The 27,672-nt window shown below is 39.6% G+C and overlaps 22 non-coding genes across 22 annotated transcripts; all 22 read right to left on the bottom strand.

Moving 5' to 3' along the window:
• Positions 1 to 455: 455 nt before the first annotated feature.
• On the bottom strand, positions 456 to 528 carry TRNAC-ACA (transfer RNA cysteine (anticodon ACA)). The gene has a single exon. It is a non-coding gene; the product is annotated as a tRNA-Cys (tRNA).
• Positions 529 to 1,006: 478 nt separating this feature from the next.
• Positions 1,007 to 1,079, bottom strand: TRNAR-ACG (transfer RNA arginine (anticodon ACG)). Its single transcript has one exon. It is a non-coding gene; the product is annotated as a tRNA-Arg (tRNA).
• Positions 1,080 to 1,557: 478 nt separating this feature from the next.
• On the bottom strand, positions 1,558 to 1,630 carry TRNAC-ACA (transfer RNA cysteine (anticodon ACA)). The gene has a single exon. It is a non-coding gene; the product is annotated as a tRNA-Cys (tRNA).
• Positions 1,631 to 2,363: 733 nt separating this feature from the next.
• TRNAR-ACG (transfer RNA arginine (anticodon ACG)) lies at positions 2,364 to 2,436 on the bottom strand. The gene has a single exon. It is a non-coding gene; the product is annotated as a tRNA-Arg (tRNA).
• Positions 2,437 to 5,670: 3,234 nt separating this feature from the next.
• TRNAC-ACA (transfer RNA cysteine (anticodon ACA)) lies at positions 5,671 to 5,743 on the bottom strand. The gene has a single exon. It is a non-coding gene; the product is annotated as a tRNA-Cys (tRNA).
• A 478-nt stretch (positions 5,744 to 6,221) lies between these two features.
• TRNAC-ACA (transfer RNA cysteine (anticodon ACA)) lies at positions 6,222 to 6,294 on the bottom strand. Its single transcript has one exon. It is a non-coding gene; the product is annotated as a tRNA-Cys (tRNA).
• Positions 6,295 to 6,772: 478 nt separating this feature from the next.
• TRNAC-ACA (transfer RNA cysteine (anticodon ACA)) lies at positions 6,773 to 6,845 on the bottom strand. Its single transcript has one exon. It is a non-coding gene; the product is annotated as a tRNA-Cys (tRNA).
• Positions 6,846 to 7,323: 478 nt separating this feature from the next.
• On the bottom strand, positions 7,324 to 7,396 carry TRNAC-ACA (transfer RNA cysteine (anticodon ACA)). The gene has a single exon. It is a non-coding gene; the product is annotated as a tRNA-Cys (tRNA).
• Positions 7,397 to 8,129: 733 nt separating this feature from the next.
• TRNAC-ACA (transfer RNA cysteine (anticodon ACA)) lies at positions 8,130 to 8,202 on the bottom strand. The gene has a single exon. It is a non-coding gene; the product is annotated as a tRNA-Cys (tRNA).
• Positions 8,203 to 8,680: 478 nt separating this feature from the next.
• Positions 8,681 to 8,753, bottom strand: TRNAR-ACG (transfer RNA arginine (anticodon ACG)). The gene has a single exon. It is a non-coding gene; the product is annotated as a tRNA-Arg (tRNA).
• Positions 8,754 to 9,231: 478 nt separating this feature from the next.
• On the bottom strand, positions 9,232 to 9,304 carry TRNAC-ACA (transfer RNA cysteine (anticodon ACA)). Its single transcript has one exon. It is a non-coding gene; the product is annotated as a tRNA-Cys (tRNA).
• A 478-nt stretch (positions 9,305 to 9,782) lies between these two features.
• TRNAC-ACA (transfer RNA cysteine (anticodon ACA)) lies at positions 9,783 to 9,855 on the bottom strand. Its single transcript has one exon. It is a non-coding gene; the product is annotated as a tRNA-Cys (tRNA).
• Positions 9,856 to 10,588: 733 nt separating this feature from the next.
• On the bottom strand, positions 10,589 to 10,661 carry TRNAC-ACA (transfer RNA cysteine (anticodon ACA)). The gene has a single exon. It is a non-coding gene; the product is annotated as a tRNA-Cys (tRNA).
• A 3,151-nt stretch (positions 10,662 to 13,812) lies between these two features.
• Positions 13,813 to 13,885, bottom strand: TRNAC-ACA (transfer RNA cysteine (anticodon ACA)). The gene has a single exon. It is a non-coding gene; the product is annotated as a tRNA-Cys (tRNA).
• Positions 13,886 to 14,618: 733 nt separating this feature from the next.
• Positions 14,619 to 14,691, bottom strand: TRNAC-ACA (transfer RNA cysteine (anticodon ACA)). Its single transcript has one exon. It is a non-coding gene; the product is annotated as a tRNA-Cys (tRNA).
• Positions 14,692 to 15,720: 1,029 nt separating this feature from the next.
• Positions 15,721 to 15,793, bottom strand: TRNAC-ACA (transfer RNA cysteine (anticodon ACA)). The gene has a single exon. It is a non-coding gene; the product is annotated as a tRNA-Cys (tRNA).
• A 988-nt stretch (positions 15,794 to 16,781) lies between these two features.
• On the bottom strand, positions 16,782 to 16,854 carry TRNAC-ACA (transfer RNA cysteine (anticodon ACA)). The gene has a single exon. It is a non-coding gene; the product is annotated as a tRNA-Cys (tRNA).
• Positions 16,855 to 17,332: 478 nt separating this feature from the next.
• On the bottom strand, positions 17,333 to 17,405 carry TRNAC-ACA (transfer RNA cysteine (anticodon ACA)). The gene has a single exon. It is a non-coding gene; the product is annotated as a tRNA-Cys (tRNA).
• Positions 17,406 to 18,138: 733 nt separating this feature from the next.
• On the bottom strand, positions 18,139 to 18,211 carry TRNAC-ACA (transfer RNA cysteine (anticodon ACA)). Its single transcript has one exon. It is a non-coding gene; the product is annotated as a tRNA-Cys (tRNA).
• Positions 18,212 to 19,199: 988 nt separating this feature from the next.
• On the bottom strand, positions 19,200 to 19,272 carry TRNAC-ACA (transfer RNA cysteine (anticodon ACA)). The gene has a single exon. It is a non-coding gene; the product is annotated as a tRNA-Cys (tRNA).
• Positions 19,273 to 19,750: 478 nt separating this feature from the next.
• Positions 19,751 to 19,823, bottom strand: TRNAC-ACA (transfer RNA cysteine (anticodon ACA)). Its single transcript has one exon. It is a non-coding gene; the product is annotated as a tRNA-Cys (tRNA).
• A 2,386-nt stretch (positions 19,824 to 22,209) lies between these two features.
• Positions 22,210 to 22,282, bottom strand: TRNAC-ACA (transfer RNA cysteine (anticodon ACA)). Its single transcript has one exon. It is a non-coding gene; the product is annotated as a tRNA-Cys (tRNA).
• Positions 22,283 to 27,672: the final 5,390 nt, after the last annotated feature.

Below are 27,672 nucleotides of genomic sequence, written 5' to 3'. Positions count from 1 at the left end.
TTGCATCACATTTCTGGATCACCTCAAAACTTACACAAGGATCCGATTGCCATAAGTTCCTTTCATGTATTGCAAAGCAAGTCGGAACCAGATAGAGGGGAAATATTTTCATGGAATCCGGAAATCATGTGAGGCAAATCAAATGGAAACCAGCTAATAACGAAATATTTTCATGTGATTGAGAACTCTTGTGAAGTTTTTACTTTTTTCCACAACACATTTTCGGAACAGGCTAAATCACATATTTCCAGATTTTTGCCATCTAGAACAAAGAGAACAAGCCGTAGATAAAATGTGTTGTGTATTTCCTGAAAATCCATGAATATTCTTAAACCTTGGGTAAATATCATTAAAAATAAGTAAGCAAAGGTTTACTGCCGTGACCCGGATTCGGACCGGGGTTGCTGCGGCCACAACGCAGAATACTAACCACTATACGATCACGGCAACATGTATGAGCCAGGTAGGAGTCGAACCTACATTCTTCTGATTTGTAGTCAGACACGTTGTCCATTGCGCCACTGGCCCAGATGCAATGAATATTGTTGCTTATGCATCACATTTCTGGATCACCTCAAAACTTACACAAGGATCCGATTGCCATAAGTTCCTTTCATGTATTGCAAAGCAAGTCGGAACCAGATAGAGAGGAAATATTTTCATGGAATCCGGAAATCATGTGAGGCAAATCAAATGGAAACCAGCTAATAACGAAATATTTTCATGTGATTGAGAACTCTTGTGAAGTTTTTACATTTTTCCACAACACATTTTCGGAACAGGCTAAATCACATATTTCCAGATTTTTGCCATCTAGAACAAAGAGAACAAGCCGTAGATAAAATGTGTTGTGTATTTCCTGAAAATCCATGAATATTCTTAAACCTTGGGTAAATATCATTAAAAATAAGTAAGCAAAGGGTTACTGCCGTGACCCGGATTCGGACCGGGGTTGCTGCGGCCACAACGCAGAGTACTAACTACTATACGATCACGGCAACATGTACGAGCCAGGTAGGAGTCGAACCTACAATCTTCTGATTCGTAGTCAGACGCGTTGTCCATTGCGCCACTGGCCCAGATGCAACGAGTACTGTTGCTTATGCATCACATTTCTGGATCACCTCAAAACTTACACAAGGATCCGATTGCCATAAGTTCCTTTCATGTATTGCAAAGCAAGTCGGAACCAGATAGAGGGGAAATATTTTCATGGAATCCGGAAATCATGTGAGGCAAATCAAATGGAAACCAGCTAATAACGAAATATTTTCATGTGATTGAGAACTCTTGTGAAGTTTTTACTTTTTTCCACAACACATTTTCGGAACAGGCTAAATCACATATTTCCAGATTTTTGCCATCTAGAACAAAGAGAACAAGCCGTAGATAAAATGTGTTGTGTATTTCCTGAAAATCCATGAATATTCTTAAACCTTGGGTAAATATCATTAAAAATAAGTAAGCAAAGGGTTACTGCCGTGACCCGGATTCGGACCGGGGTTGCTGCAGCCACAACGCAGAGTACTAACCACTATACGATCACGGCAACATGTACGAGCCAGGTAGGAGTCAAACCTACAATCTTCTGATTTGTAGTCAGAAGCGTTGTCCATTGCGCCACTGGCCCAGATGCAACAAGTATTGTTGCTTATGCATCACATTTCTGGATCACCTCAAAACTTACACAAGGATCCGATTGCCATAAGTTCCTTTCATGTATTGCAAAGCAAGTCGGAACCAGATAGAGGGGAAATATTTTCATGGAATCCGGAAATCATGTGAGGCAAATCAAATGGAAACCAGCTAATAACGAAATATTTTCATGTGATTGAGAACTCTTGTGAAGTTTTTACTTTTTTCCACAACACATTTTCGGAACAGGCTAAATCACATATTTCCAGATTTTTGCATCACATTTCTGGATCACCTCAAAACTTACACAAGGATCCGATTGCCATAAGTTCCTTTCATGTATTGCAAAGCAAGTCGGAACCAGATAGAGGGGAAATATTTTCATGGAATCTGGAAATCATGTGAGGCAAATCAAATGGAAACCAGCTAATAACGAAATATTTTCATGTGATTGAGAACTCTTGTGAAGTTTTTACTTTTTTCCACAACACATTTTCGGAACAGGCTAAATCACATATTTCCAGATTTTTGCCATCTAGAACAAAGAGAACAAGCCGTAGATAAAATGTGTTGTGTATTTCCTGAAAATCCATGAATATTCTTAAACCTTGGGTAAATATCATTAAAAATAAGTAAGCAAAGGTTTACTGCCGTGACCCGGATTCGGACCGGGGTTGCTGCGGCCACAACGCAGAATACTAACCACTATACGATCACGGCAACATGTATGAGCCAGGTAGGAGTCGAACCTACAATCTTCTGATTCGTAGTCAGACGCGTTGTCCATTGCGCCACTGGCCCAGATGCAACGAGTATTGTTGCTTATGCATCACATTTCTGGATCACCTCAAAACTTACACAAGGATCCGATTGCCATAAGTTCCTTTCATGTATTGCAAAGCAAGTCGGAACCAGATAGAGGGGAAATATTTTCATGGAATCCGGAAATCATGTGAGGCAAATCAAATGGAAACCAGCTAATAACGAAATATTTTCATGTGATTGAGAAATCTTGTGAAGTTTTTACTTTTTTCCACAACACATTTTCGGAACAGGCTAAATCACATATTTCCAGATTTTTGCCATCTAGAACAAAGAGAACAAGCCGTAGATAAAATGTGTTGTGTATTTCCTGAAAATCCATGAATATTCTTAAACCTTGGGTAAATATCATTAAAAATAAGTAAGCAAACAGTTACTGCTGTGACCCGGATTCGGACCGGGGTTGCTGCGGCCACAACGCAGAGTACTAACCACTATACGATAAAGGCAACATGTACGAGCAAGGTAGGAGTCAAACCTACAATCTTCTGATTCGTAGTCAGACGCGTTGTCCATTGCGCCACTGGCCCAGATGCAACGAGTATTGTTGCTTATGCATCACATTTCTGGATCACCTCAAAACTTACACAAGGATCCGATTTCCATAAGTTCCTTTCATGTATTGCAAAGCAAGTCGGAACCAGATAGAGGGGAAATATTTTCATGGAATCCGGAAATCATGTGAGGCAAATCAAATGGAAACCAGCTAATAACGAAATATTTTCATGTGATTGAGAAATCTTGTGAAGTTTTTACTTTTTTCCACAACGCATTTTCGGAACAGGCTAAATCACATATTTCCAGATTTTTGCCATCTAGAACAAAGAGAACAAGCCGTAGATAAAATGTGTTGTGTATTTCCTGAAAATCCATGAATATTCTTAAACCTTGGGTAAATATCATTAAAAATAAGTAAGCAAACGGTTACTGCCGTGACCCGGATTCGGACCGGGGTTGCTGCGGCCACAACGCAGAGTACTAACCACTATACGATCACGGCAACATGTACGAGCCAGGTAGGAGTCAAACCTACAATCTTCTGATTCGTAGTCAGACGCGTTGTCCATTGCGCCACTGGCCCAGATGCAACGAGTATTGTTGCTTATGCATCACATTTCTGGATCACCTCAAAACTTACACAAGGATCCGATTGCCATAAGTTCCTTTCATGTATTGCAAAGCAAGTCGGAACAAGATAGAGGGGAAATATTTTCATGGAATCTGGAAATCATGTGAGGCAAATCAAATGGAAACCAGCTAATAACGAAATATTTTCATGTGATTGAGAACTCTTGTGAAGTTTTTACTTTTTTCCACAGCACATTTTCGGAAAAGGCTAAATCACATATTTCCAGATTTTTGCCATCTAGAACAAAGAGAACAAGCCGTAGATAAAATGTGTTGTGTATTTCCTGAAAATCCATGAATATTCTTAAACCTTGGGTAAATATCATTAAAAATAAGTAAGCAAAGGGTTACTGCCGTGACCCGGATTCGGACCGTGGTTGCTGCGGCCTCAACACAGAGTACTAACCTCTATACGATCACGGCAACATGTACGAGCCAGGTAGGAGTCAAACCTACAATCTTCTGATTCGTAGTCAGACGCGTTGTCCATTGCACCACTGGCCCAGATGCAACGAGTATTGTTGCTTATGCATCACATTTCTGGATCACCTCAAAACTTACACAAGGATCCGATTGCCATAAGTTCCTTTCATGTATTGCAAAGCAAGTCGGAACCAGATAGAGGGGAAATATTTTCATGGAATCCGGAAATCATGTGAGGCAAATCAAATGGAAACTAGCTAATAACGAAATATTTTCATGTGATTGAGAACTCTTGTGAAGTTTTTACTTTTTTCCACAACACATTTTCGGAACAGGCTAAATCACATATTTCCAGATTTTTGCCATCTAGAACAAAGAGAACAAGCCGTAGATAAAATGTGTTGTGTATTTCCTGAAAATCCATGAATATTCTTAAACCTTGGGTAAATATCATTAAAAATAAGTAAGCAAAGGGTTACTGCCGTGACCCGGATTCAGACCGGGGATGCTGCGGCCACAACACAGAGTACTAACCACTATACAATCACGGCAACATGTACGAGCCAGGTAGGAGTCAAACCTACAATCTTCTGATTCGTAGTCAGACGCGTTGTCCATTGCGCCACTGGCCCAGATGCAATGAGTATTGTTGCTTATGCATCACATTTCTGGATCACCTCAAAACTTACACAAGGATCCGATTGCCATAAGTTCCTTTCATGTATTGCAAAGCAAGTCGGAACCAGATAGAGGGGAAATATTTTCATGGAATCTGGAAATCATGTGAGGCAAATCAAATGGAAACCAGCTAATAACGAAATATTTTCATGTGATTGAGAACTCTTGTGAAGTTTTTACTTTATTCCACAACACATTTTCGCAACAGGCTAAATCACATATTTCCAGATTTTTGCCATCTAGAACAAAGAGAACAAGCCGTAGATAAAATGTGTTGTGTATTTCCTGAAAATCCATGAATATTCTTAAACCTTGGGTAAATATCATTAAAAATAAGTAAGCAAAGGTTTACTGCCGTGACCCGGATTCGGACCGGGGTTGCTGCGGCCACAACGCAGAATACTAACCACTATACGATCACGGCAACATGTATGAGCCAGGTAGGAGTCAAACCTACAATCTTCTGATTCGTAGTCAGACGCGTTGTCCATTGCGCCACTGGCCCAGATGCAATGAGTATTGTTGCTTATGCATCACATTTCTGGATCACCTCAAAACTTACACAAGGATCCGATTGTCATAAGTTCCTTTCATGTATTGCAAAGCAAGTCGGAACCAGATAGAGGGGAAAATATTTTCATGGAATCTGGAAATCATGTGAGGCAAATCAAATGGAAACCAGCTAATAACTAAATATTTTCATGTGATTGAGAACTCTTGTGAAGTTTTTACTTTTTTCCACAACACATTTTCGGAACAGGCTAAATCACATATTTCCAGATTTTTGCCATCTAGAACAAACAGAACAAGCCGTAGATAAAATGTGTTGTGTATTTCCTGAAAATCCATGAATATTCTTAAACCTTGGGTAAATATCATTAAAAATAAGTAAGCAAAGGTTTACTGCCGTGACCCGGATTCGGACCGGGGTTGCTGCGGCCACAACGCAGAATACTAACCACTATACGATCACGGCAACATGTATGAGCCAGGTAGGAGTCGAACCTACATTCTTCTGATTTGTAGTCAGACACGTTGTCCATTGCGCCACTGGCCCAGATGCAACGAGTATTGTTGCTTATGCATCACATTTCTGGATCACCTCAAAACTTACACAAGGATCCGATTGCCATAAGTTCCTTTCATGTATTGCAAAGCAAGTCGGAACCAGATAGAGGGGAAATATTTTCATGGAATCCGGAAATCATGTGAGGCAAATCAAATGGAAACCAGCTAATAACGAAATATTTTCATGTGATTGAGAACTCTTGTGAAGTTTTTACTTTTTTCCACAACACATTTTCGGAACAGGCTAACTCACATATTTCCAGATTTTTGCCATCTAGAACAAAGAGAACAAGCCGTAGATAAAATGTGTTGTGTATTTCCTGAAAATCCATGAATATTCTTAAACCTTGGGTAAGTATCATTAAAAATAAGTAAGCAAAGGGTTACTGCCGTGACCCGGATTCGGACCGGGGTTGCTGCGGCCACAACGCAGAGTACTAACCACTATACGATCACGGCAACATGTACGAGCCAGGTAGGAGTCAAACCTACAATCTTCTGATTTGTAGTCAGAAGCGTTGTCCATTGCGCCACTGGCCCAGATGCAACAAGTATTGTTGCTTATGCATCACATTTCTGGATCACCTCAAAACTTACACAAGGATCCGATTGCCATAAGTTCCTTTCATGTATTGCAAAGCAAGTCGGAACCAGATAGAGGGGAAATATTTTCATGGAATCCGGAAATCATGTGAGGCAAATCAAATGGAAACCAGCTAATAACGAAATATTTTCATGTGATTGAGAACTCTTGTGAAGTTTTTACTTTTTTCCACAACACATTTTCGGAACAGGCTAAATCACATATTTCCAGATTTTTGCCATCTAGAACAAAGAGAACAAGCCGTAGATAAAATGTGTTGTGTATTTCCTGAAAATCCATGAATATTCTTAAACCTTGGGTAAATATTATTAAAAATAAGTAAGCAAAGGTTTACTGCCGTGACCCGGATTCGGACCGGGGTTGCTGCGGCCACAACGCAGAATACTAACCACTATACGATCACGGCAACATGTATGAGCCAGGTAGGAGTCGAACCTACATTCTTCTGATTTGTAGTCAGACACGTTGTCCATTGCGCCACTGGCCCAGATGCAACGAATATTGTTGCTTATGCATCACATTTCTGGATCACCTCAAAACTTACACAAGGATCCGATTGCCATAAGTTCCTTTCATGTATTGCAAAGCAAGTCGGAACCAGATAGAGAGGAAATATTTTCATGGAATCCGGAAATCATGTGAGGCAAATCAAATGGAAACCAGCTAATAACGAAATATTTTCATGTGATTGAGAACTCTTGTGAAGTTTTTACATTTTTCCACAACACATTTTCGGAACAGGCTAAATCACATATTTCCAGATTTTTGCCATCTAGAACAAAGAGAACAAGCCGTAGATAAAATGTGTTGTGTATTTCCTGAAAATCCATGAATATTCTTAAACCTTGGGTAAATATCATTAAAAATAAGTAAGCGAAGGGTTACTGCCGTGACCCGGATTCGGACCGGGGTTGCTGCAGCCACAACGCAGAGTACTAACCACTATACGATCACGGCAACATGTACGAGCCAGGTAGGAGTCAAACCTACAATCTTCTGATTTGTAGTCAGAAGCGTTGTCCATTGCGCCACTGGCCCAGATGCAACAAGTATTGTTGCTTATGCATCACATTTCTGGATCACCTCAAAACTTACACAAGGATCCGATTGCCATAAGTTCCTTTCATGTATTGCAAAGCAAGTCGGAACCAGATAGAGGGGAAATATTTTCATGGAATCCGGAAATCATGTGAGGCAAATCAAATGGAAACCAGCTAATAACGAAATATTTTCATGTGATTGAGAACTCTTGTGAAGTTTTTACTTTTTTCCACAACACATTTTAGGAACAGGCTAAATCACATATTTCCAGATTTTTGCATCACATTTCTGGATCACCTCAAAACTTACACAAGGATCCGATTGCCATAAGTTCCTTTCATGTATTGCAAAGCAAGTCGGAACCAGATAGAGGGGAAATATTTTCATGGAATCCGGAAATCATGTGAGGCAAATCAAATGGAAACCAGCTAATAACGAAATATTTTCATGTGATTGAGAACTCTTGTGAAGTTTTTACTTTTTTCCACAACACATTTTCGGAACAGGCTAAATCACATATTTCCAGATTTTTGCCATCTAGAACAAAGAGAACAAGCCGTAGATAAAATGTGTTGTGTATTTCCTGAAAATCCATGAATATTCTTAAACCTTGGGTAAATATCATTAAAAATAAGTAAGCAAAGGTTTACTGCCGTGACCCGGATTCGGACCGGGGTTGCTGCGGCCACAACGCAGAATACTAACCACTATACGATCACGGCAACATGTATGAGCCAGGTAGGAGTCGAACCTACATTCTTCAGATTTGTAGTCAGACACGTTGTCCATTGCGCCACTGGCCCAGATGCAACGAATATTGTTGCTTATGCATCACATTTCTGGATCACCTCAAAACTTACACAAGGATCCGATTGCCATAAGTTCCTTTCATGTATTGCAAAGCAAGTCGGAACCAGATAGAGAGGAAATATTTTCATGGAATCCGGAAATCATGTGAGGCAAATCAAATGGAAACCAGCTAATAACGAAATATTTTCATGTGATTGAGAACTCTTGTGAAGTTTTTACATTTTTCCACAACACATTTTCGGAACAGGCTAAATCACATATTTCCAGATTTTTGCCATCTAGAACAAAGAGAACAAGCCGTAGATAAAATGTGTTGTGTATTTCCTGAAAATCCATGAATATTCTTAAACCTTGGGTAAATATCATTAAAAATAAGTAAGCAAAGGGTTACTGCCGTGACCCGGATTCGGACCGGGGTTGCTGCGGCCACAACGCAGAGTACTAACTACTATACGATCACGGCAACATGTACGAGCCAGGTAGGAGTCGAACCTACAATCTTCTGATTCGTAGTCAGACGCGTTGTCCATTGCGCCACTGGCCCAGATGCAACGAGTACTGTTGCTTATGCATCACATTTCTGGATCACCTCAAAACTTACACAAGGATCCGATTGCCATAAGTTCCTTTCATGTATTGCAAAGCAAGTCGGAACCAGATAGAGGGGAAATATTTTCATGGAATCCGGAAATCATGTGAGGCAAATCAAATGGAAACCAGCTAATAACGAAATATTTTCATGTGATTGAGAACTCTTGTGAAGTTTTTACTTTTTTCCACAACACATTTTCGGAACAGGCTAAATCACATATTTCCAGATTTTTGCCATCTAGAACAAAGAGAACAAGCCGTAGATAAAATGTGTTGTGTATTTCCTGAAAATCCATGAATATTCTTAAACCTTGGGTAAATATCATTAAAAATACGTAAGCAAAGGGTTACTGCCGTGTCCCGGATTCGGACCGGGGTTGCTGCAGCCACAACGCAGAGTACTAACCACTATACGATCACGGCAACATGTACGAGCCAGGTAGGAGTCAAACCTACAATCTTCTGATTTGTAGTCAGAAGCGTTGTCCATTGCGCCACTGGCCCAGATGCAACAAGTATTGTTGCTTATGCATCACATTTCTGGATCACCTCAAAACTTACACAAGGATCCGATTGCCATAAGTTCCTTTCATGTATTGCAAAGCAAGTCGGAACCAGATAGAGGGGAAATATTTTCATGGAATCCGGAAATCATGTGAGGCAAATCAAATGGAAACCAGCTAATAACGAAATATTTTCATGTGATTGAGAACTCTTGTGAAGTTTTTACTTTTTTCCACAACACATTTTCGGAACAGGCTAAATCACATATTTCCAGATTTTTGCCATCTAGAACAAAGAGAACAAGCCGTAGATAAAATGTGTTGTGTATTTCCTGAAAATCCATGAATATTCTTAAACCTTGGGTAAATATCATTAAAAATAAGTAAGCAAAGGGTTACTGCCGTGACCCGGATTCGGACCGGGGTTGCTGCAGCCACAACGCAGAGTACTAACCACTATACGATCACGGCAACATGTACGAGCCAGGTAGGAGTCAAACCTACAATCTTCTGATTTGTAGTCAGAAGCGTTGTCCATTGCGCCACTGGCCCAGATGCAACAAGTATTGTTGCTTATGCATCACATTTCTGGATCACCTCAAAACTTACACAAGGATCCGATTGCCATAAGTTCCTTTCATGTATTGCAAAGCAAGTCGGAACCAGATAGAGGGGAAATATTTTCATGGAATCCGGAAATCATGTGAGGCAAATCAAATGGAAACCAGCTAATAACGAAATATTTTCATGTGATTGAGAACTCTTGTGAAGTTTTTACTTTTTTCCACAACACATTTTCGGAACAGGCTAAATCACATATTTCCAGATTTTTGCATCACATTTCTGGATCACCTCAAAACTTACACAAGGATCCGATTGCCATAAGTTCCTTTCATGTATTGCAAAGCAAGTCGGAACCAGATAGAGGGGAAATATTTTCATGGAATCTGGAAATCATGTGAGGCAAATCAAATGGAAACCAGCTAATAACGAAATATTTTCATGTGATTGAGAACTCTTGTGAAGTTTTTACTTTTTTCCACAACACATTTTCGGAACAGGCTAAATCACATATTTCCAGATTTTTGCCATCTAGAACAAAGAGAACAAGCCGTAGATAAAATGTGTTGTGTATTTCCTGAAAATCCATGAATATTCTTAAACCTTGGGTAAATATCATTAAAAATAAGTAAGCAAAGGTTTACTGCCGTGACCCGGATTCGGACCGGGGTTGCTGCGGCCACAACGCAGAATACTAACCACTATACGATCACGGCAACATGTACGAGCCAGGTAGGAGTCAAACCTACAATCTTCTGATTTGTAGTCAGAAGCGTTGTCCATTGCGCCACTGGCCCAGATGCAACAAGTATTGTTGCTTATGCATCACATTTCTGGATCACCTCAAAACTTACACAAGGATCCGATTGCCATAAGTTCCTTTCATGTATTGCAAAGCAAGTCGGAACCAGATAGAGGGGAAATATTTTCATGGAATCCGGAAATCATGTGAGGCAAATCAAATGGAAACCAGCTAATAACTAAATATTTTCATGTGATTGAGAACTCTTGTGAAGTTTTTACTTTTTTCCACAACACATTTTCGGAACAGGCTAAATCACATATTTCCAGATTTTTGCATCACATTTCTGGATCACCTCAAAACTTACACAAGGATCCGATTGCCATAAGTTCCTTTCATGTATTGCAAAGCAAGTCGGAACCAGATAGAGGGGAAATATTTTCATGGAATCCGGAAATCATGTGAGGCAAATCAAATGGAAACCAGCTAATAACGAAATATTTTCATGTGATTGAGAACTCTTGTGAAGTTTTTACTTTTTTCCACAACACATTTTCGGAACAGGCTAAATCACATATTTCCAGATTTTTGCCATCTAGAACAAAGAGAACAAGCCGTAGATAAAATGTGTTGTGTATTTCCTGAAAATCCATGAATATTCTTAAACCTTGGGTAAATATCATTAAAAATAAGTAAGCAAAGGTTTACTGCCGTGACCCGGATTCGGACCGGGGTTGCTGCGGCCACAACGCAGAATACTAACCACTATACGATCACGGCAACATGTATGAGCCAGGTAGGAGTCAAACCTACATTCTTCTGATTTGTAGTCAGACATGTTGTCCATTGCGCCACTGGCCCAGATGCAACGAATATTGTTGCTTATGCATCACATTTCTGGATCACCTCAAAACTTACACAAGGATCCGATTGCCATAAGTTCCTTTCATGTATTGCAAAGCAAGTCGGAACCAGATAGAGGGGAAATATTTTCATGGAATCCGGAAATCATGTGAGGCAAATCAAATGGAAACCAGCTAATAACGAAATATTTTCATGTGATTGAGAACTCTTGTGAAGTTTTTACTTTTTTCCACAACACATTTTCGGAACAGGCTAAATCACATATTTCCAGATTTTTGCCATCTAGAACAAAGAGAACAAGCCGTAGATAAAATGTGTTGTGTATTTCCTGAAAATCCATGAATATTCTTAAACCTTGGGTAAATATCATTAAAAATAAGTAAGCAAAGGGTTACTGCCGTGACCCGGATTCGGACCGGCGTTGCTGCAGCCACAACGCAGAGTACTAACCACTATACGATCACGGCAACATGTACGAGCCAGGTAGGAGTCAAACCTACAATCTTCTGATTTGTAGTCAGAAGCGTTGTCCATTGCGGCACTGGCCCAGATGCAACAAGTATTGTTGCTTATGCATCACATTTCTGGATCACCTCAAAACTTACACAAGGATCCGATTGCCATAAGTTCCTTTCATGTATTGCAAAGCAAGTCGGAACCAGATAGAGGGGAAATATTTTCATGGAATCCGGAAATCATGTGAGGCAAATCAAATGGAAACCAGCTAATAACGAAATATTTTCATGTGATTGAGAACTCTTGTGAAGTTTTTACTTTTTTCCACAACACATTTTCGGAACAGGCTAAATCACATATTTCCAGATTTTTGCATCACATTTTTGGATCACCTCAAAACTTACACAAGGATCCGATTGCCATAAGTTCCTTTCATGTATTGCAAAGCAAGTCGGAACCAGATAGAGGGGAAATATTTTCATGGAATCCGGAAATCATGTGAGGCAAATCAAATGGAAACCAGCTAATAACGAAATATTTTCATGTGATTGAGAACTCTTGTGAAGTTTTTACTTTTTTCCACAACACATTTTCGGAACAGGCTAAATCACATATTTCCAGATTTTTGCCATCTAGAACAAAGAGAACAAGCCGTAGATAAAATGTGTTGTGTATTTCCTGAAAATCCATGAATATTCTTAAACCTTGGGTAAATATCATTAAAAATAAGTAAGCAAAGGTTTACTGCCGTGACCCGGATTCGGACCGGGGTTGCTGCGGCCACAACGCAGAATACTAACCACTATACGATAACGGCAACATGTACAAGCCAGGTAGGAGTCAAACCTGCAATCTTCTGATTTGTAGTCAGAAGCGTTGTCCATTGCGCCACTGGCCCAGATGCAACAAGTATTGTTGCTTATGCATCACATTTCTGGATCACCTCAAAACTTACACAAGGATCCGATTGCCATAAGTTCCTTTCATGTATTGCAAAGCAAGTCGGAACCAGATAGAGGGGAAATATTTTCATGGAATCCGGAAATCATGTGAGGCAAATCAAATGGAAACCAGCTAATAACTAAATATTTTCATGTGATTGAGAACTCTTGTGAAGTTTTTACTTTTTTCCACAACACATTTTCGGAACAGGCTAAATCACATATTTCCAGATTTTTGCATCACATTTCTGGATCACCTCAAAACTTACACAAGGATCCGATTGCCATAAGTTCCTTTCATGTATTGCAAAGCAAGTCGGAACCAGATAGAGGGGAAATATTTTCATGGAATCCGGAAATCATGTGAGGCAAATCAAATGGAAACCAGCTAATAACGAAATGTTTTCATGTGATTGAGAACTCTTGTGAAGTTTTTACTTTTTTCCACAACACATTTTCGGAACAGGCTAAATCACATATTTCCAGATTTTTGCATCACATTTCTGGATCACCTCAAAACTTACACAAGGATCCGATTGCCATAAGTTCCTTTCATGTATTGCAAAGCAAGTCGGAACCAGATAGAGGGGAAATATTTTCATGGAATCCGGAAATCATGTGAGGCAAATCAAATGGAAACCAGCTAATAACGAAATATTTTCATGTGATTGAGAACTCTTGTGAAGTTTTTACTTTTTTCCACAACACATTTTCGGAACAGGCTAAATCACATATTTCCAGATTTTTGCCATCTAGAACAAAGAGAACAAGCCGTAGATAAAATGTGTTGTGTATTTCCTGAAAATCCATGAATATTCTTAAACCTTGGGTAAATATCATTAAAAATAAGTAAGCAAAGGGTTACTGCCGTGACCCGGATTCGGACCGGGGTTGCTGCAGCCACAACGCAGAGTACTAACCACTATACGATCATGGCAACATGTACGAGCCAGGTAGGAGTCAAACCTACAATCTTCTGATTTGTAGTCAGAAGCGTTGTCCATTGCGCCACTGGCCCAGATGCAACAAGTATTGTTGCTTATGCATCACATTTCTGGATCACCTCAAAACTTACACAAGGATCCGATTGCCATAAGTTCCTTTCATGTATTGCAAAGCAAGTCGGAACCAGATAGAGGGGAAATATTTTCATGGAATCCGGAAATCATGTGAGGCAAATCAAATGGAAACCAGCTAATAACGAAATATTTTCATGTGATTGAGAACTCTTGTGAAGTTTTTACTTTTTTCCACAACACATTTTCGGAACAGGCTAAATCACATATTTCCAGATTTTTGCATCACATTTCTGGATCACCTCAAAACTTACACAAGGATCCGATTGCCATAAGTTCCTTTCATGTATTGCAAAGCAAGTCGGAACCAGATAGAGGGGAAATATTTTCATGGAATCCGGAAATCATGTGAGGCAAATCAAATGGAAACCAGCTAATAACGAAATATTTTCATGTGATTGAGAACTCTTGTGAAGTTTTTACTTTTTTCCACAACACATTTTCGGAACAGGCTAAATCACATATTTCCAGATTTTTGCCATCTAGAACAAAGAGAACAAGCCGTAGATAAAATGTGTTGTGTATTTCCTGAAAATCCATGAATATTCTTAAACCTTGGGTAAATATCATTAAAAATAAGTAAGCAAAGGTTTACTGCCGTGACCCGGATTCGGACCGGGGTTGCTGCGGCCACAACGCAGAATACTAACCACTATACGATCACGGCAACATGTATGAGCCAGGTAGGAGTCGAACCTACATTCTTCTGATTTGTAGTCAGACATGTTGTCCATTGCGCCACTGGCCCAGATGCAACGAATATTGTTGCTTATGCATCACATTTCTGGATCACCTCAAAACTTACACAAGGATCCGATTGCCATAAGTTCCTTTCATGTATTGCAAAGCAAGTCGGAACCAGATAGAGAGGAAATATTTTCATGGAATCCGGAAATCATGTGAGGCAAATCAAATGGAAACCAGCTAATAACGAAATATTTTCATGTGATTGAGAACTCTTGTGAAGTTTTTACATTTTTCCACAACACATTTTCGGAACAGGCTAAATCACATATTTCCAGATTTTTGCCATCTAGAACAAAGAGAACAAGCCGTAGATAAAATGTGTTGTGTATTTCCTGAAAATCCATGAATATTCTTAAACCTTGGGTAAATATCATTAAAAATAAGTAAGCAAAGGTTTACTGCCGTGACCCGGATTCGGACCGGGGTTGCTGCGGCCACAACGCAGAATACTAACCACTATACGATAACGGCAACATGTACAAGCCAGGTAGGAGTCAAACCTGCAATCTTCTGATTTGTAGTCAGAAGCGTTGTCCATTGCGCCACTGGCCCAGATGCAACAAGTATTGTTGCTTATGCATCACATTTCTGGATCACCTCAAAACTTACACAAGGATCCGATTGCCATAAGTTCCTTTCATGTATTGCAAAGCAAGTCGGAACCAGATAGAGAGGAAATATTTTCATGGAATCCGGAAATCATGTGAGGCAAATCAAATGGAAACCAGCTAATAACGAAATATTTTCATGTGATTGAGAACTCTTGTGAAGTTTTTACTTTTTTCCACAACACATTTTCGGAACAGGCTAAATCACATATTTCCAGATTTTTGCCATCTAGAACAAAGAGAACAAGCCGTAGATAAAATGTGTTGTGTATTTCCTGAAAATCCATGAATATTCTTAAACCTTGGGTAAATATCATTAAAAATAAGTAAGCAAAGGGTTACTGCCGTGACCCGGATTCGGACCGGGGTTGCTGCAGCCACAACGCAGAGTACTAACCACTATACGATCACGACAACATGTACGAGCCAGGTAGGAGTCAAACCTACAATCTTCTGATTTGTAGTCAGAAGCGTTGTCCATTGCGCCACTGGCCCAGATGCAACAAGTATTGTTGCTTATGCATCACATTTCTGGATCACCTCAAAACTTACACAAGGATCCGATTGCCATAAGTTCCTTTCATGTATTGCAAAGCAAGTCGGAACCAGATAGAGGGGAAATATTTTCATGGAATCCGGAAATCATGTGAGGCAAATCAAATGGAAACCAGCTAATAACTAAATATTTTCATGTGATTGAGAACTCTTGTGAAGTTTTTACTTTTTTCCACAACACATTTTCGGAACAGGCTAAATCACATATTTCCAGATTTTTGCATCACATTTCTGGATCACCTCAAAACTTACACAAGGATCCGATTGCCATAAGTTCCTTTCATGTATTGCAAAGCAAGTCGGAACCAGATAGAGGGGAAATATTTTCATGGAATCCGGAAATCATGTGAGGCAAATCAAATGGAAACCAGCTAATAACGAAATGTTTTCATGTGATTGAGAACTCTTGTGAAGTTTTTACTTTTTTCCACAACACATTTTCGGAACAGGCTAAATCACATATTTCCAGATTTTTGCATCACATTTCTGGATCACCTCAAAACTTACACAAGGATCCGATTGCCATAAGTTCCTTTCATGTATTGCAAAGCAAGTCGGAACCAGATAGAGGGGAAATATTTTCATGGAATCCGGAAATCATGTGAGGCAAATCAAATGGAAACCAGCTAATAACGAAATATTTTCATGTGATTGAGAACTCTTGTGAAGTTTTTACTTTTTTCCACAACACATTTTCGGAACAGGCTAAATCACATATTTCCAGATTTTTGCCATCTAGAACAAAGAGAACAAGCCGTAGATAAAATGTGTTGTGTATTTCCTGAAAATCCATGAATATTCTTAAACCTTGGGTAAATATCATTAAAAATAAGTAAGCAAAGGGTTACTGCCGTGACCCGGATTCGGACCGGGGTTGCTGCAGCCACAACGCAGAGTACTAACCACTATACGATCATGGCAACATGTACGAGCCAGGTAGGAGTCAAACCTACAATCTTCTGATTTGTAGTCAGAAGCGTTGTCCATTGCGCCACTGGCCCAGATGCAACAAGTATTGTTGCTTATGCATCACATTTCTGGATCACCTCAAAACTTACACAAGGATCCGATTGCCATAAGTTCCTTTCATGTATTGCAAAGCAAGTCGGAACCAGATAGAGGGGAAATATTTTCATGGAATCCGGAAATCATGTGAGGCAAATCAAATGGAAACCAGCTAATAACGAAATATTTTCATGTGATTGAGAACTCTTGTGAAGTTTTTACTTTTTTCCACAACACATTTTCGGAACAGGCTAAATCACATATTTCCAGATTTTTGCCATCTAGAACAAAGAGAACAAGCCGTAGATAAAATGTGTTGTGTATTTCCTGAAAATCCATGAATATTCTTAAACCTTGGGTAAATATCATTAAAAATAAGTAAGCAAAGGGTTACTGCCGTGACCCGGATTCGGACCGGCGTTGCTGCAGCCACAACGCAGAGTACTAACCACTATACGATCACGGCAACATGTACGAGCCAGGTAGGAGTCAAACCTACAATCTTCTGATTTGTAGTCAGAAGCGTTGTCCATTGCGCCACTGGCCCAGATGCAACAAGTATTGTTGCTTATGCATCACATTTCTGGATCACCTCAAAACTTACACAAGGATCCGATTGCCATAAGTTCCTTTCATGTATTGCAAAGCAAGTCGGAACCAGATAGAGGGGAAATATTTTCATGGAATCCGGAAATCATGTGAGGCAAATCAAATGGAAACCAGCTAATAACGAAATATTTTCATGTGATTGAGAACTCTTGTGAAGTTTTTACTTTTTTCCACAACACATTTTCGGAACAGGCTAAATCACATATTTCCAGATTTTTGCATCACATTTCTGGATCACCTCAAAACTTACACAAGGATCCGATTGCCATAAGTTCCTTTCATGTATTGCAAAGCAAGTCGGAACCAGATAGAGGGGAAATATTTTCATGGAATCCGGAAATCATGTGAGGCAAATCAAATGGAAACCAGCTAATAACGAAATATTTTCATGTGATTGAGAACTCTTGTGAAGTTTTTACTTTTTTCCACAACACATTTTCGGAACAGGCTAAATCACATATTTCCAGATTTTTGCCATCTAGAACAAAGAGAACAAGCCGTAGATAAAATGTGTTGTGTATTTCCTGAAAATCCATGAATATTCTTAAACCTTGGGTAAATATCATTAAAAATAAGTAAGCAAAGGGTTACTGCCGTGACCCGGATTCGGACCGGGGTTGCTGCAGCCACAACGCAGAGTACTAACCACTATACGATCACGGCAACATGTACGAGCCAGGTAGGAGTCAAACCTACAATCTTCTGATTTGTAGTCAGAAGCGTTGTCCATTGCGCCACTGGCCCAGATGCAACAAGTATTGTTGCTTATGCATCACATTTCTGGATCACCTCAAAACTTACACAAGGATCCGATTGCCATAAGTTCCTTTCATGTATTGCAAAGCAAGTCGGAACCAGATAGAGGGGAAATATTTTCATGGAATCCGGAAATCATGTGAGGCAAATCAAATGGAAACCAGCTAATAACTAAATATTTTCATGTGATTGAGAACTCTTGTGAAGTTTTTACTTTTTTCCACAACACATTTTCGGAACAGGCTAAATCACATATTTCCAGATTTTTGCATCACATTTCTGGATCACCTCAAAACTTACACAAGGATCCGATTGCCATAAGTTCCTTTCATGTATTGCAAAGCAAGTCGGAACCAGATAGAGGGGAAATATTTTCATGGAATCCGGAAATCATGTGAGGCAAATCAAATGGAAACCAGCTAATAACGAAATGTTTTCATGTGATTGAGAACTCTTGTGAAGTTTTTACTTTTTTCCACAACACATTTTCGGAACAGGCTAAATCACATATTTCCAGATTTTTGCATCACATTTCTGGATCACCTCAAAACTTACACAAGGATCCGATTGCCATAAGTTCCTTTCATGTATTGCAAAGCAAGTCGGAACCAGATAGAGGGGAAATATTTTCATGGAATCCGGAAATCATGTGAGGCAAATCAAATGGAAACCAGCTAATAACGAAATATTTTCATGTGATTGAGAACTCTTGTGAAGTTTTTACTTTTTTCCACAACACATTTTCGGAACAGGCTAAATCACATATTTCCAGATTTTTGCCATCTAGAACAAAGAGAACAAGCCGTAGATAAAATGTGTTGTGTATTTCCTGAAAATCCATGAATATTCTTAAACCTTGGGTAAATATCATTAAAAATAAGTAAGCAAAGGTTTACTACCGTGACGCGGATTCGGACCGGGGTTGCTGCGGCCACAACGCAGAATACTAACCACTATACGATCACGGCAACATGTATGAGCCAGGTAGGAGTCGAACCTACATTCTTCTGATTTGTAGTCAGACACGTTGTCCATTGCGCCACTGGCCCAGATGCAACGAATATTGTTGCTTATGCATCACATTTCTGGATCACCTCAAAACTTACACAAGGATCCGATTGCCATAAGTTCCTTTCATGTATTGCAAAGCAAGTCGGAACCAGATAGAGAGGAAATATTTTCATGGAATCCGGAAATCATGTGAGGCAAATCAAATGGAAACCAGCTAATAACGAAATATTTTCATGTGATTGAGAACTCTTGTGAAGTTTTTACTTTTTTCCACAACACATTTTCGGAACAGGCTAAATCACATATTTCCAGATTTTTGCCATCTAGAACAAAGAGAACAAGCCGTAGATAAAATGTGTTGTGTATTTCCTGAAAATCCATGAATATTCTTAAACCTTGGGTAAATATCATTAAAAATAAGTAAGCAAAGGGTTACTGCCGTGACCCGGATTCGGACCGGGGTTGCTGCAGCCACAACGCAGAGTACTAACCACTATACGATCACGGCAACATGTACGAGCCAGGTAGGAGTCAAACCTACAATCTTCTGATTTGTAGTCAGAAGCGTTGTCCATTGCGCCACTGGCCCAGATGCAACAAGTATTGTTGCTTATGCATCACATTTCTGGATCACCTCAAAACTTACACAAGGATCCGATTGCCATAAGTTCCTTTCATGTATTGCAAAGCAAGTCGGAACCAGATAGAGGGGAAATATTTTCATGGAATCCGGAAATCATGTGAGGCAAATCAAATGGAAACCAGCTAATAACTAAATATTTTCATGTGATTGAGAACTCTTGTGAAGTTTTTACTTTTTTCCACAACACATTTTCGGAACAGGCTAAATCACATATTTCCAGATTTTTGCATCACATTTCTGGATCACCTCAAAACTTACACAAGGATCCGATTGCCATAAGTTCCTTTCATGTATTGCAAAGCAAGTCGGAACCAGATAGAGGGGAAATATTTTCATGGAATCCGGAAATCATGTGAGGCAAATCAAATGGAAACCAGCTAATAACGAAATATTTTCATGTGATTGAGAACTCTTGTGAAGTTTTTACTTTTTTCCACAACACATTTTCGGAACAGGCTAAATCACATATTTCCAGATTTTTGCCATCTAGAACAAAGAGAACAAGCCGTAGATAAAATGTGTTGTGTATTTCCTGAAAATCCATGAATATTCTTAAACCTTGGGTAAATATCATTAAAAATAAGTAAGTAAAGGGTTACTGCCGTGACCCGGATTCGGACCAGGGTTGCTGCGGCCACAACGCAGAGTACTAACCACTATACGATCACGGCAACATGTACGAGCCAGGTAGGAGTCGAACCTACAATCTTCTGATTCGTAGTCAGACGTGTTGTCCATTGCGCCACTGGCCCAGATGCAACGAGTATTGTTGCTTATGCATCACATTTCTGGATCACCTCAAAACTTACACAAGGATCCGATTGCCATAAGTTCCTTTCATGTATTGCAAAGCAAGTCGGAACCAGATAGAGGGGAAATATTTTCATGGAATCCGGAAATCATGTGAGGCAACTCAAATGGAAACCAGCTAATAACGAAATATTTTCATGTGATTGAGAACTCTTGTGAAGTTTTTACTTTTTTCCACAACACATTTTCGGAACAGGCTAACTCACATATTTCCAGATTTTTGCCATCTAGAACAAAGAGAACAAGCCGTAGATAAAATGTGTTGTGTATTTCCTGAAAATCCATGAATATTCTTAAACCTTGGGTAAATATCATTAAAAATAAGTAAGCAAAGGGTTACTGCCGTGACCCGGATTCGGACCAGGGTTGCTGCGGCCACAACGCATAGTACTAACCACTATACGATCACGGCAACATGTACGAGCCAGGTAGGAGTCGAACCTACAATCTTCTGATTCGTAGTCAGACGCGTTGTCCATTGCGCCACTGTCCCAGATGCCACGAGTATTGTTGCTTATGCATCACATTTCTGGATCACCTCAAAACTTACACAAGGATCCGATTGCCATAAGTTCCTTTCATGTATTGCAAAGCAAGTCGGAACCAGATAGAGGGGAAATATTTTCATGGAATCCGGAAATCATGTGAGGCAAATCAAATGGAAACCAGCTAATAACTAAATATTTTCATGTGATTGAGAACTCTTGTGAAGTTTTTACTTTTTTCCACAACACATTTTCGGAACAGGCTAAATCACATATTTCCAGATTTTTGCCATCTAGAACAAAGAGAACAAGCCGTAGATAAAATGTGTTGTGTATTTCCTGAAAATCCATGAATATTCTTAAACCTTGGGTAAATATCATTAAAAATAAGTAAGCAAAGGTTTACTGCCGTGACCCGGATTCGGACCGGGGTTGCTGCGGCCACAACGCAGAATACTAACCACTATACGATAACGGCAACATGTACAAGCCAGGTAGGAGTCAAACCTGCAATCTTCTGATTTGTAGTCAGAAGCGTTGTCCATTGCGCCACTGGCCCAGATGCAACAAGTATTGTTGCTTATGCATCACATTTCTGGATCACCTCAAAACTTACACAAGGATCCGATTGCCATAAGTTCCTTTCATGTATTGCAAAGCAAGTCGGAACCAGATAGAGAGGAAATATTTTCATGGAATCCGGAAATCATGTGAGGCAAATCAAATGGAAACCAGCTAATAACGAAATATTTTCATGTGATTGAGAACTCTTGTGAAGTTTTTACTTTTTTCCACAACACATTTTCGGAACAGGCTAAATCACATATTTCCAGATTTTTGCCATCTAGAACAAAGAGAACAAGCCGTAGATAAAATGTGTTGTGTATTTCCTGAAAATCCATGAATATTCTTAAACCTTGGGTAAATATCATTAAAAATAAGTAAGCAAAGGGTTACTGCCGTGACCCGGATTCGGACCGGGGTTGCTGCAGCCACAACGCAGAGTACTAACCACTATACGATCACGGCAACATGTACGAGCCAGGTAGGAGTCAAACCTACAATCTTCTGATTTGTAGTCAGAAGCGTTGTCCATTGCGCCACTGGCCCAGATGCAACAAGTATTGTTGCTTATGCATCACATTTCTGGATCACCTCAAAACTTACACAAGGATCCGATTGCCATAAGTTCCTTTCATGTATTGCAAAGCAAGTCGGAACCAGATAGAGGGGAAATATTTTCATGGAATCCGGAAATCATGTGAGGCAAATCAAATGGAAACCAGCTAATAACTAAATATTTTCATGTGATTGAGAACTCTTGTGAAGTTTTTACTTTTTTCCACAACACATTTTCGGAACAGGCTAAATCACATATTTCCAGATTTTTGCATCACATTTCTGGATCACCTCAAAACTTACACAAGGATCCGATTGCCATAAGTTCCTTTCATGTATTGCAAAGCAAGTCGGAACCAGATAGAGGGGAAATATTTTCATGGAATCCGGAAATCATGTGAGGCAAATCAAATGGAAACCAGCTAATAACGAAATATTTTCATGTGATTGAGAACTCTTGTGAAGTTTTTACTTTTTTCCACAACACATTTTCGGAACAGGCTAAATCACATATTTCCAGATTTTTGCCATCTAGAACAAAGAGAACAAGCCGTAGATAAAATGTGTTGTGTATTTCCTGAAAATCCATGAATATTCTTAAACCTTGGGTAAATATCATTAAAAATAAGTAAGTAAAGGGTTACTGCCGTGACCCGGATTCGGACCAGGGTTGCTGCGGCCACAACGCAGAGTACTAACCACTATACGATCACGGCAACATGTACGAGCCAGGTAGGAGTCGAACCTACAATCTTCTGATTCGTAGTCAGACGTGTTGTCCATTGCGCCACTGGCCCAGATGCAACGAGTATTGTTGCTTATGCATCACATTTCTGGATCACCTCAAAACTTACACAAGGATCCGATTGCCATAAGTTCCTTTCATGTATTGCAAAGCAAGTCGGAACCAGATAGAGGGGAAATATTTTCATGGAATCCGGAAATCATGTGAGGCAAATCAAATGGAAACCAGCTAATAACGAAATATTTTCATGTGATTGAGAACTCTTGTGAAGTTTTTACTTTTTTCCACAACACATTTTCGGAACAGGCTAACTCACATATTTCCAGATTTTTGCCATCTAGAACAAAGAGAACAAGCCGTAGATAAAATGTGTTGTGTATTTCCTGAAAATCCATGAATATTCTTAAACCTTGGGTAAATATCATTAAAAATAAGTAAGCAAAGGGTTACTGCCGTGACCCGGATTCGGACCAGGGTTGCTGCAGCCACAACGCATAGTACTAACCACTATACGATCACGGCAACATGTACGAGCCAGGTAGGAGTCGAACCTACAATCTTCTGATTCGTAGTCAGACGCGTTGTCCATTGCGCCACTGTCCCAGATGCCACGAGTATTGTTGCTTATGCATCACATTTCTGGATCACCTCAAAACTTACACAAGGATCCGATTGCCATAAGTTCCTTTCATGTATTGCAAAGCAAGTCGGAACCAGATAGAGGGGAAATATTTTCATGGAATCCGGAAATCATGTGAGGCAAATCAAATGGAAACCAGCTAATAACTAAATATTTTCATGTGATTGAGAACTCTTGTGAAGTTTTTACTTTTTTCCACAACACATTTTCGGAACAGGCTAAATCACATATTTCCAGATTTTTGCCATCTAGAACAAAGAGAACAAGCCGTAGATAAAATGTGTTGTGTATTTCCTGAAAATCCATGAATATTCTTAAACCTTGGGTAAATATCATTAAAAATAAGTAAGCAAAGGGTTACTGCCGTGACCCGGATTCAGACCAGGGTTGCTGCAGCCACAACGCAGAGTACTAACCACTATACGATCACAGCAACATGTACGAGCCAGGTAGCAGTCGAACCTACAATCTTCTGATTCGTAGTTAGACGCGTTGTCCATTGCACCACTGGCCCAGATGCAACGAGTGTTGTTGCTTATGCATCACATTTCTGGATCACCTCAAAACTTACACAAGGATCCGATTGCCATAAGTTCCTTTCATGTATTGCAAAACAAGTCGGAACCAGATAGAGGGGAAATATTTTCATGGAATCCGGAAATCATGTGAGGCAAATCAAATGGAAACCAGCTAATAACGAAATATTTTCATGTGATTGAGAACTCTTGTGAAGTTTTTACTTTTTTCCACAACACATTTTCGGAACAGGCTAAATCACATATTTCCAGATTTTTGCATCACATTTCTGGATCACCTCAAAACTTACACAAGGATCCGATTGCCATAAGTTCCTTTCATGTATTGCAAAGCAAGTCGGAACCAGATAGAGGGGAAATATTTTCATGGAATCCGGAAATCATGTGAGGCAAATCAAATGGAAACCAGCTAATAACTAAATATTTTCATGTGATTGAGAACTCTTGTGAAGTTTTTACTTTTTTCCACAACACATTTTCGGAACAGGCTAAATCACATATTTCCAGATTTTTGCCATCTAGAACAAAGAGAACAAGCCGTAGATAAAATGTGTTGTGTATTTCCTGAAAATCCATGAATATTCTTAAACCTTGGGTAAATATCATTAAAAATAAGTAAGCAAAGGGTTACTGCCGTGACCCGGATTCGGACCAGGGTTGCTGCGGCCACAACGCATAGTACTAACCACTATACGATCATGGCAACATGTACGAGCCAGGTAGGAGTCGAACCTACAATCTTCTGATTCGTAGTCAGACGCGTTGTCCATTGCGCCACTGTCCCAGATGCCACGAGTATTGTTGCTTATGCATCACATTTCTGGATCACCTCAAAACTTACACAAGGATCAGATTGCCATAAGTTCCTTTCATGTATTGCAAAGCAAGTCGGAACCAGATAGAGGGGAAATATTTTCATGGAATCCGGAAATCATGTGAGGCAAATCAAATGGAAACCAGCTAATAACTAAATATTTTCATGTGATTGAGAACTCTTGTGAAGTTTTTACTTTTTTCCACAACACATTTTCGGAACAGGCTAAATCACATATTTCCAGATTTTTGCCATCTAGAACAAAGAGAACAAGCCGTAGATAAAATGTGTTGTGTATTTCCTGAAAATCCATGAATATTCTTAAACCTTGGGTAAATATCATTAAAAATAAGTAAGCAAAGGGTTACTGCCGTGACCCGGATTCAGACCAGGGTTGCTGCAGCCACAACGCAGAGTACTAACCACTATACGATCACAGCAACATGTACGAGCCAGGTAGCAGTCGAACCTACAATCTTCTGATTCGTAGTTAGACGCGTTGTCCATTGCGCCACTGGCCCAGATGCAACGAGTGTTGTTGCTTATGCATCACATTTCTGGATCACCTCAAAACTTACACAAGGATCCGATTGCCATAAGTTCCTTTCATGTATTGCAAAACAAGTCGGAACCAGATAGAGGGGAAATATTTTCATGGAATCCGGAAATCATGTGAGGCAAATCAAATGGAAACCAGCTAATAACGAAATATTTTCATGTGATTGAGAACTCTTGTGAAGTTTTTACTTTTTTCCACAACACATTTTCGGAACAGGCTAAATCACATATTTCCAGATTTTTGCATCACATTTCTGGATCACCTCAAAACTTACACAAGGATCCGATTGCCATAAGTTCCTTTCATGTATTGCAAAGCAAGTCGGAACCAGATAGAGGGGAAATATTTTCATGGAATCCGGAAATCATGTGAGGCAAATCAAATGGAAACCAGCTAATAACGAAATATTTTCATGTGATTGAGAACTCTTGTGAAGTTTTTACTTTTTTCCACAACACATTTTCGGAACAGGCTAAATCACATATTTCCAGATTTTTGCCATCTAGAACAAAGAGAACAAGCCGTAGATAAAATGTGTTGTGTATTTCCTGAAAATCCATGAATATTCTTAAACCTTGGGTAAATATCATTAAAAATAAGTAAGCAAAGGGTTACTGCCGTGACCCGGATTCAGACCAGGGTTGCTGCAGCCACAACGCAGACGATCACATATACGATCACAGCAACATGTACGAGCCAGGTAGCAGTCGAACCTACAATCTTCTGATTCGTAGTTAGACGTGTTGTCCATTGCGCCACTGGCCCAGATGCAACGAGTGTTGTTGCTTATGCATCACATTTCTGGATCACCTCAAAACTTACACAAGGATCCGATTGCCATAAGTTCCTTTCATGTATTGCAAAGCAAGTCGGAACCAGATAGAGGGAAAATATTTTCATGGAATCCGGAAATCATGTGAGGCAAATCAAATGGAAACCAGCTAATAACGAAATATTTTCATGTGATTGAGAACTCTTGTGAAGTTTTTACTTTTTTCCACAACACATTTTCGGAACAGGCTAAATCACATATTTCCAGATTTTTGCATCACATTTCTGGATCACCTCAAAACTTACACAAGGATCCGATTGCCATAAGTTCCTTTCATGTATTGCAAAGCAAGTCGGAACCAGATAGAGGGGAAATATTTTCATGGAATCCGGAAATCATGTGAGGCAAATCAAATGGAAACCAGCTAATAACGAAATATTTTCATGTGATTGAGAACTCTTGTGAAGTTTTTACTTTTTTCCACAACACATTTTCGGAACAGGCTAAATCACATATTTCCAGATTTTTGCCATCTAGAACAAAGAGAACAAGCCGTAGATAAAATGTGTTGTGTATTTCCTGAAAATCCATGAATATTCTTAAACCTTGGGTAAATATCATTAAAAATAAGTAAGCAAAGGGTTACTGCCGTGACCCGGATTCAGACCAGGGTTGCTGCAGCCACAACGCAGAGTACTAACCACTATACGATCACAGCAACATGTACGAGCCAGGTAGCAGTCGAACCTACAATCTTCTGATTCGTAGTTAGACGTGTTGTCCATTGCGCCACTGGCCCAGATGCAACGAGTGTTGTTGCTTATGCATCACATTTCTGGATCACCTCAAAACTTACACAAGGATCCGATTGCCATAAGTTCCTTTCATGTATTGCAAAGCAAGTCGGAGCCAGATAGAGGGGAAATATTTTCATGGAATCCGGAAATCATGTGAGGCAAATCAAATGGAAACCAGCTAATAACGAAATATTTTCATGTGATTGAGAACTCTTGTGAAGTTTTTACATTTTTCCACAACACATTTTCGGAACAGGCTAAATCACATATTTCCAGATTTTTGCCATCTAGAACAAAGAGAACAAGCCGTAGATAAAATGTGTTGTGTATTTCCTGAAAATCCATGAATATTCTTAAACCTTGGGTAAATATCATTAAAAATAAGTAAGCAAAGGGTTACTGCCGTGACCCGGATTCGGACCGGGGTTGCTGCGGCCACAACGCAGAGTACTAACCACTATACGATCACGGCAACATGTACGAGCCAGGTAGGAGTCGGACCTACAATCTTCTGATTC

The sequence above is a fragment of the Rhinoderma darwinii genome, chromosome 3 (assembly GCF_050947455.1).
Source record: "Rhinoderma darwinii isolate aRhiDar2 chromosome 3, aRhiDar2.hap1, whole genome shotgun sequence".
Classification (NCBI taxonomy): domain Eukaryota; kingdom Metazoa; phylum Chordata; class Amphibia; order Anura; family Rhinodermatidae; genus Rhinoderma; species Rhinoderma darwinii.
This window is presented reverse-complemented; position numbering and strand designations above follow the sequence as displayed.